Source organism: Coturnix japonica, chromosome 9, assembly GCF_054131305.1.
Source record: "Coturnix japonica strain WE chromosome 9, WE-NBRP24, whole genome shotgun sequence".
NCBI classification, from domain to species: domain Eukaryota; kingdom Metazoa; phylum Chordata; class Aves; order Galliformes; family Phasianidae; genus Coturnix; species Coturnix japonica.
In genome coordinates this window covers 20,711,358-20,722,586 of record NC_140671.1, presented here as the reverse complement: position 1 = coordinate 20,722,586, position 11,229 = coordinate 20,711,358, and the positions used below count along the sequence as shown (strand labels likewise).

Here is an 11,229-nt window from a genome sequence, read left to right as displayed (position 1 = left end):
TAGAGAGAAGAGTTGATATCTGCTTCTCCCAACAACAGAAACACGGAAACAACTTTCCAAGCCCACCTGCCATACAGTAGGCAGAAAACGCACATTGTAAAGGAGCACGCACATCCCCTCTGGCATAAGTCGAGCCCAAAACCCACCTTCAGATCTCTGTGCATTTCCCTTGTTTTACACCAATGCAGCCTCGCTGCAGCTCCGTGGGTGTCACACAAGGCCTGCATGTCCTCTTTCTCCGCAAACCCCACCCTCAGGCCTTGCTCTGTGAGGATTGACACCTGAGCAAAAACAAGCACTAAGAACGAGAGTAAAGCACACTGGATTCGCCCTGGCCTGGCCCAAGCCACAGTCCTACCAGACAGACCCTGGAATGAAAACTGCTCCACAAACCACAGATGGACACCAGCACACAAGAAGTTGATCGGATACAATCCCATGCAAGCACCAAGCCTCCTAAGGAAGCTCTTTGCCATCAGCTCCTTCATCGCCTTTCCTTCTCACCTCAATCTTAAAGTGGCTTCAACATCTGCCAGCACATCTTACCACGCACCTGCTCATCACACAGTGCTTCAACAGCAACAAATTTGCTTCCGGGGCCCTCCTTCAACTCACTGTGCTAACACTCATGATTCAAATTACACAGAAATCCTAGCAGAAGTTCTCAGTGAGAACTGCACCTAACATTCCTCCTTCTACAAGCAACAGCCACAACAAGTGGTCATGAAAATGCTTTCATCAAAAAGAAGCAGAGACGGCACGGCAGGACAGATGTACTCTGTGTGCATGTCTGAAGCCTTTTGAGAACCTAGTCGTTCTTCCTGCAGGACCCCTGTCTTCTGTTAAAAGCTGAACGGTCCCCAGAGCACCTGTTTCCATCAGCTGCCACCATCCAAAGCAGCCAGCCTTCTTACAGTCACCTGGCCCAAACATCCCTTTTGCTCTACACTTGATTCACAGAATCACAGAATTGTAGGGCTTGGAAGTGATGGGAGCTCGGCATGCACACCATCCTTCCAACAGCACATCCCAGCAGCAAGGGATCACAGCGCTGGCACAGCTGAAACAAAAAGGGTGTGCGAGTTTCCTGTTAGCACTCAGTGTAAACAAATCTACCACTGAGCAACACCGTGAGCCCCCACTCACCTCAGCACAGGTCAACCTGTAACCCCAGCCTTCCCCTATCCATGTGCACATGCACACCCGTGTGCCACCCTGCCTGCTTTGCACACCTCCATGCACACACCGCATCGTGTGCCCTCCTTTGTATTCACAGACGTGTGCAAACCACCCCTGGGAACACGTACGTGCCTACACCTTCCACAAACACCCCTTTGTGTGCACCTGTGTGCAACCCAACTCCTCAGCACACGCACACGTTTGTGCCACCCTGTCCACGCACTCACCACGTGCCCTCCAGCATCACTGCTGCCTCCTCTGGTACCAGACCCGCAGATGCTCCAGAGCTCATTAGCATGGACTTCCTTCCTCCCCTCAGCAGCTGCTCCTGCACTCACCTTCATTCCTACTCAGATACCGGCTGCTTCCAGCACCAGCTGACCTGCAAGACACAGAAAGGAAAGGTGGGAGTCATGCAAATCCCCAAGAAGCCCAAGGCTGCATCACCACCACGTATGGCAGCCTCAGGAAGTCAGCTGCAACTACAGACTTTGTCAGAATGGAAACAGGCACCATCAATTAAGTGTGACCTCTGAACTCATTGCCACCATCAGAAACAGGCACTGAAATCGCTCACTTCACTGCAGCTGGTTACCTCCTGATTTTGGGAAAATGCAGACACGGAATTGAAGGACACCAGCAAAGTGACATCTACTTCATTGTAGGTGGTTAAGCTTGGAAGCAGGACTTGAGCAAGAAAAGCTTCTCAGCTCCTTGTAAGGCACTAAGTGATGGGATGATTTCCCATCCCTGCAGAAATCCTGACCTCTGCCACAGGTGGCTGAGTGACACAAAAGCTGTGTCCTTGGTTCCCAGCCTTACCTTCTCATGTCGTTCATCTTGCTCTGCAGCTCCTGCTCTGAATAGTCTTCTTATATTCCCACATGATGTACCCTGAAATACATCATTTAGTGAGTCTGAACAAAACATAAGACATTAATTGGAACTATGAAGAAATGTCTTTTGCACTTTACTTGGAGAATGTTCCATCCTATAACTTCTGCTCTCAATTGTAACACATGATTTTTTATAAAAAGAAAGATAACAAGTCAGCTCTTCAGTGTGCACATTGATGAAACTTGGTGAAATACAACTTTAAGAAAAGGTAATTTGAAAACTTCAATATTCTTATCAGAATCTCTGCTATTAGTTACCGTTCCAATGTTCTGATCTGATGATGTGTCTCTCAGAGCTGTTTTGTCACTCCCCCCCTCAAATGCACTTCAAGTGCTTTAGGAGCATCACTGGAATTTTGAATAAACTCGATATATCTTAGCAAAGCTGCTACAGCTGCACAACTGAAGTACTTTGGAAAAAAAAGAAATCTTTAATGAACGCTGAACAGTGTTATTTAATTATAATCCAGGTAATTAAATTAATTAAACCAAGGAAATCACCTTCCAGTCACTCAGCTCTCACCAGGGAAATCGCTTCCCTGCCAAGCAGATGCAACCAACACAAGCTGCTACATCACTCTAGGGCCCCACTGAGTCTTCCCAAGGGGTCTCCAAAGGCTTCCCTGTTGACTTCTGGGAACCTGGGAACACTCACATGGAAGCCAGTGCCCCCTAATGTGCCCCAGACGTTTCTCAGGGCCCCACAATTAGCTCTACAGACATCCAGACATGCCCCAGAGCAAGTATGTGTGCTGTAGGGAGCCCAAGAGACATTCCAGAGCACCCTAGTACTCCTCAGTGCACTCATGGATGCTTCACCTGTCTCTAAATATGCCCTACTGGACTTTGTTTTCTCTTCTGGAGCTTTCCTTAGTTCTCAGCTTTGCTTTCTCATGCCATTTATCTCGCTCCACAGCTTTTGCTCGCAATATTCTCTCTTGCATTCCCACCTTCCAACAGAATCACAGAATTGTAGGGGTTGGAAGGGACCTCTAGTGATCATTGAGTCCAACCCCCCTGCCATGGCAGGTTCCCTACACCACGTCGCACAGGTAGGTGTTCAGGCGGGTCTTGAATATCTCCAGAGAAGGAGACTCCACCACCTCCCTGGGCAGCCTGTTCCAGTGCTCCGTCAGCCTCACCGTAAAGAGGTTCTTGCACACATTTGTGCGGAACTTCCTATGGAGAAGTTTCAGCCCATTACCCCTAGTCCTGTCCCCACGCACTACTGAAAAGAGACCAGCCGTGCCACTATGGCCCCCACACCTCAGGTATTTATAAACCTGGATCAAATCCCCTCTCAGCACCGCCAACGACAACCCTCTGCACTCTGCCAGTCAGACAGTTCACGACCCACTTCACTGTCCACTCATCTATCCCATACTTCCTCAGCTTTGTTATAAGGATGTCGTGGGGGACAGTATCAAAAACCTTTCTGAAATCAAGGTAGACTACATCTACCACTCTAGCCCCGTCCACCCAGCTAGTGACATCTTCATAAAAGGCCACCAGGTTGGTCAAGCACGACCTCCCCTTGGTGAACCCATGCTGAGTACTCCTGATAACCTCCTTATCACCCAGTTCTCTGGAGATGGCATCCAGCACAAGCTGTTCCATCACCTTCCCTGGGACAGAGGTGAGGCTGACTGGCCTATAATTACCTGGCTCTTCCTTCTTGCCCTTTTTGAAGACTGCAGTGACATTGGTCATCCTCCAGTCTTCAGGCACCTCCCCAGTTCTCCAAGACCTCTGAAAGATTACAGAGAGCAGCTCAGCAGTGACCTCCACCAGTTCTCTCAGCACCCGTGGATGCACCCCATGCACCCATCCCATGTATTTATGGACATTAATGTTTCCTAGGCAATCACAGACCACCTCTTCCCTGACTAAAGAGAAATCTCCTATTGTCCAGACTCTCTCATTAACCTCCAGGGTCTGGGACTTCTGAGGGAGAGCCTTTTCACTAAAGACAGAAGCAAAGAAGGCATTCAGTGTTTCTGCCTTCTCAGCATCCTCTGTTATCAGAACGCCTTCCTCCCCCCCTTGTTTTTTGTTTATTAGCAAACTATTAATATACTACAAAATAATAGCACTAATTACTAAGTAACATCACCATGCCAGCATCCCGACCACCTGCTTTAGAGATTTCTCCTTCATTTTGTGCAACACTTCAAAAACTGCAAAGGAAAAAAGCAAGTACAGAAAGTACAGAACCAGGACACCACTTCCCTCAGGATTTTACAGTCTCATTCATGTCTCACAGATGGAGGCCCTGACAACAAGAGCTGTGTCTGTCCATAACAAGGACTCACCTCTGCAGGTGCAGGGGCAGCTCTCAGAGAAGCCTTCTTCATTTCTGCTTTCTTCTCTTTTTGTCTTTTGACTGGGAGGTGGTGTTGATCTGCCTGAGGGAAGGGAGGCCCCTTCAGAGAGATCTAGATAAGCTGGATCAACCTCACTGGGCTGAGGTGAATGGGATGTGGTACACCCAGGCCAAGTGCCAGGTCCTGCACTTTGGCCACAATAACCCCATGCAGCGCTATAGGCCTGGGGCTGAGTGGCTGCAGGACTGTGCAGAGGAAATGGACCTGGGGCTGTTGGTCGATGCTCAGCTGAACATGAGCCAACAGTGTGCCCAGGTGGCCAAGAAGGCCCATGGCATCCTGGCCTGTCTAAGAAATAGTGTGGCCAGCAGGAGCAGAGAGGTAATCATCCCCTTGGACTCAACACTGGGGAGGCTGCGCCTCAAGTCTTATGTTCAGTTTGGGGTTCCTCGCTACAAGAAAGTCATTGAGGCACTGGAACTTGTACATGGAAGTCTGTCCCTCGAGCAGCTCCCATTCATCATCAGCTCCCATTCTGAACCCCACTGTGCAAAACAGCAAAACTTCTACTGCAAATGGCTGCAGTCACCAAAGCTCAGCCCACTATCCAGGTATCAGCCTTCTCCCTTCTGTTTTCCATCTTAGCCCATAGTTTTGCTTCCAGAAATGGAACTCCTCTTTAACAGCCAAAACACAAACTAATACATCACTTTCACTGCTCCTTCCCACACCCCCATAGGAATGGTTACCTGACATCCCCTACAGCACAGCACCTGCTCACAAGTATCATTCAAACTCTATTCTTTCATACTTCTTGAGAGAGGACGGTAAAAACTCACTTATGCATGGCGGTAAGGACAGTCTGTCCCCATCACATCCCTCTGTGTGCTGAAAGCTGCCATTGGATCTCTTGCAGCCTGCTGGCTGCTGCTCACAAACACAGGGAACTGCACCACACTGATTCTAAAGAGAGAAAGGAAGAAACTCTGGTGGGAATGAGCACCCAAGGTTTGCAGAGATGCTCCAGATTGTGACAGAGATGGAATCTCAGAGTGCTGGGACATGATTGATCACTAAGGAAAACACTTGGAAGCACATTCAATCTGCAGAAGCTGTAATTACTGGGCACAGTCAGCTTTCCTATGGCTCATCTGGAGGAGGCGGGTGGTCTCACACATCTGCTCAGGGGCTTCAGCTGAGACACTTGCACAATGCTGGGATCATTCTGATGGAAACTATGTCTTCAGATACCATGGTTAAATCCATCCAAAATGATCAAGCCGAGCCTTAGCTCTGGAGCAGCACTTCTTCCCCACCCTTCACTACTCCAAGCAGCTCCAACAAACTTCTCAGAAGAAATCCAGGCCAGCACAGACCTGGCAGACCAGAACCAAGTGCCGCTTGTGGGACGGCAGTGCCCACTCCTTGCTTCCACCCTGCTCCAGCAGGTTAAGGAGTCTGAGCCTCACTGGCCTTTGACAGCTCAAGACTTTCAGCACCTCATGCCAACATTTCTCACTAAGATACACCTCAGGCATTGAATTCTCTTCTCACTACCTCCTCCCAGTCCTCTCCTAGGAACAGAAACCATTCAGATTCTACAGCAAACTACAGCATCTGCACTGCAAGAGCACACTGAACCACCTGCAACAATGAAACATGGTTTTGGAGAGTGGGTTTGAAAACACACCTTTAGACAGCTGTCTCCCTGTAGCCAAAAGGAAACCAAGCAGCCAAAGAAGAGTCCAGCCTGAAACATGCCCATGCTACTAGCCCAGGTTTTTCACAGTCAATGCAGAATCCATCCTGTTCTTGAGGTAACAAATGACCAGTGGGTCTCCCTTTGCTCCACCCCTTCTCCTTCAAAGCCAGAAAAAGAAAGAAAAAACAAGCAGAAGAAACCCAGACGTACCTTTCCACACACAGAGCAGAAAGTGGAACAGCAGTTGGTCTCCTTCCTGAGACATGGTGGGGAGCATCCCAGAGGAAGCCCAAGTTCTTTGCTTCTCTTCACAGGGACTTCAAGCACTCTTGGCAAGAGCTGCTTTGGTTCTTTCTTCAACTGCTTCCATCACCAGAATCTCCTTTGGAAAAGGAACACTAAAGAAAGAATCAGCAAATGAGAAAGAATGAGCAATAACCACTTTCCCAGCTTTCTTCTGACATGCAATTAAGACTCACGACTTGGGCAAGGTCTTAAAATCAGCTGGTTACAAGAACTGTCCCAAAACATATCCAGCTTCTGTACAGCTGCCGTTATTTCTGTCAGTGAGTGTAATCACAGAATCATAGAATGGCCCGGGTTGGAAGGGACCTCAAGGATCATGAAGATCAATCGCCTCCCTGTCCCTGCTGGCCATCCCCTCTTCTGATGGAGCCCAGGGGACCATTTGCTCTCTGAGCTGCAAGAGCACGCTGATGGCTCACGTTCTGTTTTTCATCCACCAGGACCCCCAGGTCCTTCTCTGCGGGGCTTCTCTTAAGGACTGCTCCTCCCAGGCTGTAGAAATGCCTGGGATTCCTCCAGCCCAAGTGCAAAACCTTGCACTTTGCTGTGTTGAACCTCATTAGATTCACCTAGGCCAACCTCTCGGTTGAGCTCCCTCTGAATGGCATCCCTTCCTTCCACTGCATCAGCCGCACCACTCAGCAAACAGCAGAGCGTGCACTCCATTGCATCATTGGTGTCACTGATAACCATGTTAAAAAGCACTGGTCCCAAGACAGACTCCTGGATGACACCACTTGTTATCAGCCTTCACCTGGACATCGAACCATGAATCACCACCCTCTGTCTGTGGCCTTTCAACCAATCCCTTATCCACCAGGTGGTCCACCTGTCAAATCCACATCCCTCCAGTTTAGAGATAAGGATTTGGTGGAGGGCCATGTCAAAGATCTCGCTCAAGTCCAGGTCAATGAAATCTGTTACCTTCCTTTTGTCCACAAATGCTGTCACTCCATCATAGAAGAGCACCAGATTGGTTAGGCATGGCCCTCCCCTGCTAAAGCCACGCTGGCTGTCTTGGATCACATGCTCATTCCTTATATGATCAAGCATGTCTTTGAGGCAGATCTGTTCTTCAGCATTTTCATCACAGTTCTACATTTGAATCAAATAATTGGTGTTGCTGCCACCAAGAAAACCTCTTTGTCTTCTACTCCTGCTGCAGCTTTCACCAGAAGCAAAGGGAGAGGCCACCTCCTAGATCCAAATTTTAAGAAACCAACACCCAATAGGTGTCATCTGAAGTAAAATAGGAGAGAAATCAAGATGACTCTTCTGCATCCAGCTTGGATCACTCCCTCACTCAGGCACACCACCATCAGATCAAGGAGATGCTGCCTTCAGCTTAGAGACTGTATGGGAAATCACAGCTTGAACCTCTGATTAATCAGCTGAGGCAAGTGTTGGGTCAGCTGCGGGAGCACAGGTGAGAGTAATCTAGCTGTGCTCCTGGAAGGGGTGGACCTCGACTCCACCTCCTCTGAGACCTCATTTAAAGGCTGACCACCACTGAGGCAGCATCTCTTGGAGATTGCTCCCCAGTTTAGACTGCCTCAGCTTTCTGGTCAAAACATCGACATTGGTGAGTTTTCCTTTGCTAACAACCTTTGACTATTTACCACCATCTTGGTTAACATCTTTTTATTAGCCACCCTTACAGAGACCATAAGGGTTTGGGCTTCCAAACTCTCAGCAAGCATTTGGATCAGCCAGCTTCCTGCTGGGGAGCCCCCTGCATCACTGCTGCCTCCTTTGGTACCGTACCTGCAGATGCTTCAGAGCTCATTAGCATGGACTTCCTTCCTCCCCTCAGCAGCTGCTCCTGCACTCACCTTCATTCCTGCTCAGATACCGGCCGCTTCCAGCACCAGCTGACCTGCAAGACACAGAAAGGAAAGGTGGGAGTCATGCAAATCCCCAAGAAGCCCAAGGCTGCATCACCACCACATATGGCAGCCTCAGGAAGTCAGCTGCAACTACAGCCTTTGTCAGAATGGAAACAGGAATCGTCAATTAAGTATGACCTCTGAACTCATTGCCACCATCAGAAACAGGCACTGAAATCGCTCACTTCACTGCAGCTGGTTACCTCCAAATTCTTTTACTTTTAGGAAAATGCAGACACGGAATTGAAGGACACTAGAAAAGTGACATCTACTTCCCCATAGGTGGTTAAACTTGGAAGCAGGACTTGAGCAAGAAAAGCTTCTCAGCTCAGAATCACAGAATTATCAAGGTTGGAAAAGACCTAGAAGATCATCTGGTCCAACCATTGCCAATACTTCCCGGATAAATCATATTCCATACATCACATCCAAACGTTTCTTGAACACTCCCATGGTCGGTGACTCCACCACCTCTCTGGGCAGTTCATTCCAGTGCCTGACTACCCTTTCTGAGAAGTAATATTTCCTAATGTCCAGCCTGAATCTTCCCTGGCGCAGCTTAAAACCATTCCCTCTAGTTCTATCACTGATTACTCGAGAGAAGAGGCCAACCCCCAGCTCACTACAACCTCCCTTCAGGACGTTATAGAGAGTTATAAGGTCTCCCCTGAGCCTGCTCTTTTCCAAGCTGAACAATCCTAGTTCCCTCAGCAGCTCCTCGTAAGGTTTGTGCTCCAAATCCCTCACTACCTTCGTAGGTGAAGACATTCCAGAACCGCAAGGTTTTCCTGCATGGAGAGGCTCAAAACTGAATAGGTCAGACCTCCTCCTCTCCATCATTGCTGTCACGTGAAAGGCTGTCCTTGGAACTGCAGTGACTCATGCATCCTAACTGCACTCCATTGATGGAAGCACACCGTGCATCATCGCTACTTGCCGGGGTGTTCCTGCACTGGCAAGGGATGGATTCACCTGGAAAGAGTAGATACACAGCAGTTAGTGTAAACTTTCACTATCCAAGGAGGCAAAGGCTTGGTGCTGCCTGTCAAGCAGGTTTCAAGCAGCTTGCGAGACTCATTTGGGAAAGACAAGTGTCAACCAAAGATGTCAGGCACGGCTCGAACGCAGGAATACAGAAAGAGGTACAAGCCCACTGAAAGCATGAATTCTACCTGTGTTGCTGACAAGCAGTGTTTTGAAAGCTGGATTTGCACCCTTACCTGCCAGGACCAAGACTTCAGCTTCAGAGGGCTCCCTGGCACTGCTCTGCAGTTGGTTCTCGGCCACAGGGGATGGTTTGCCCAGGCAGAAGCAGGAACGCCAACTGCCAGCTGCTGACTCTGCCCTCTTACTGGGAGAACTTGGTCTGGAGAGAGAAAACAGAGCATGCTGTCAGTCGTGGTGCAGGGTGAGGGAAGAGCTGCACTGAGCCCTTGCCAATAGTTGCCTGTTCCCAGCACTACCTGGTTTCTGCTGAAACACAGCTTAGAAAAGCCCTCTGTTTCAAACAGCAGAGGACGCTTCCATTCCTACAGCTCAGCCCTCAAGTCCTGCTGGCTACATTTGCTTTTCTCTGGGGCTGGATTCTATATGAATTTGGTCTTGTCCCACATAACACAGCCAAACAACTTCTCAGCCTGACATTTTATTGAGTCTGGCCCTCCAGAATAATTGGTGCACTAACAAGCTCACAACATGCTTGATTAAAGCACGGAATTAAAAAGAAAGTCAGCCAAACAGAGGGTCACATAGAACAAGAAATGACAAATAAACACTCCTGAAAGGCTACGTACTGCAAACAGAGGGAACGGTGCGGAACAGGCTGGGTAGGGTTTATTCCACATCGAGCACAACAAAATCTGCACTAAAATGGGATGGGGGAATTCCATTCCACCACCAAATACAGGTGTCTCCAAGAGGCAAAAAAAAAAAAAAAGAAAAAGAAAAAAAACAACCCAGAAGTTTGAACTTCAGAAGTTCAGTTCCTTTTCCCATTTCTGTTACTGTGAAGAAAATAATGCCATTTGTGTCCAAACTAAGGGCAAAAGCAATAAGTAACTCACATGACAAATGCACAGGTGTTGAATCTTCAGCATCCATTAAATCCAAGTTCCTTGTTTTTGTGGGTTTTTGTGTGTGTGTTCTGCTTTGTGTTGTGGCATTTATTTATTTATTTATTTGTTATTTTTTAGTCAAAAGTTATTAGCAAAGGAAAACTCACCAATGTCGATGCCTTGACCAGAAAGCTGAGGTAGTCTCAACTGGGAAGCAGTCCCCACATCCCCCTCTGCCCCCCCCCACAATGGCCACTCCCGCGCACTGCAGCTCAGCCAATCGGAGCCGGCGGAGCTGCCGCTGCCCAATGGGAGGCCGGGGGAGGCCGGCGCTGGGACGGGGAGAGGAGAGAAGAGACAGAGGCAGCACTGAGGTGGGATGGGCTGATGGGGAGTGCGGGGAGGACAGGGGGGTGTGGGGCTGTGGGGGGGCAGAGGGGGATGTGGGGCTGCAATGTGTCAGCGTCTGGAGCACAGGTGAAGGCAGCTGAGCTGTGTGAGCAGTTGTGTTTGAGTCTGGCTGCAGCTCTCTTAGACCCCACTGAAGGCCTGAGTGCCACTGGGAAAGGATCTCTGTGTGGAGATTGCTTCTACTAGAGGTAGTTCTATCAGACTGTTCTATAGAGCTGTGCAGGGGCTGTAAAGGGAGCTGAGGGGGACTGTAGGGGGGATATGGGGCTGTGGTGGGCCATAGGAGGACTAGGGGCTCTAGGGGGCTCTGAGGGTGTGTAGGGGTTGTGGGGAGCTATTGGAGGATATGGGCAGGTATGGGGCTTTAAGGGGTGGTGTATGGAGAGATAGAGGGTTGTGGGGGCCTTAGGGTGATATGGGGCTACTGGGGGCTGTCGGGGGCAAATATGGGGAGGAATATGGAGTTGTAAC

The 11,229-nt window shown here is 49.1% G+C and overlaps 1 long non-coding RNA gene across 2 annotated transcripts; it reads right to left on the bottom strand.

Annotated features, from left to right (window-relative positions):
- Window positions 1–226: 226 nt before the first annotated feature.
- Window positions 227–5,644, bottom strand: LOC146759786 (uncharacterized). 2 transcript variants are annotated; one of them, XR_014931925.1, is made up of 4 exons: window positions 5,239–5,644; window positions 3,737–3,824; window positions 2,002–2,073; window positions 227–1,561 (listed from the first exon to the last, which is right to left on the bottom strand). It is a non-coding gene; the product is annotated as an uncharacterized LOC146759786 (long non-coding RNA). The 2 variants fall into 2 exon arrangements; XR_014931926.1 differs by lacking the exon at window positions 3,737–3,824.
- Window positions 5,645–11,229: the final 5,585 nt, after the last annotated feature.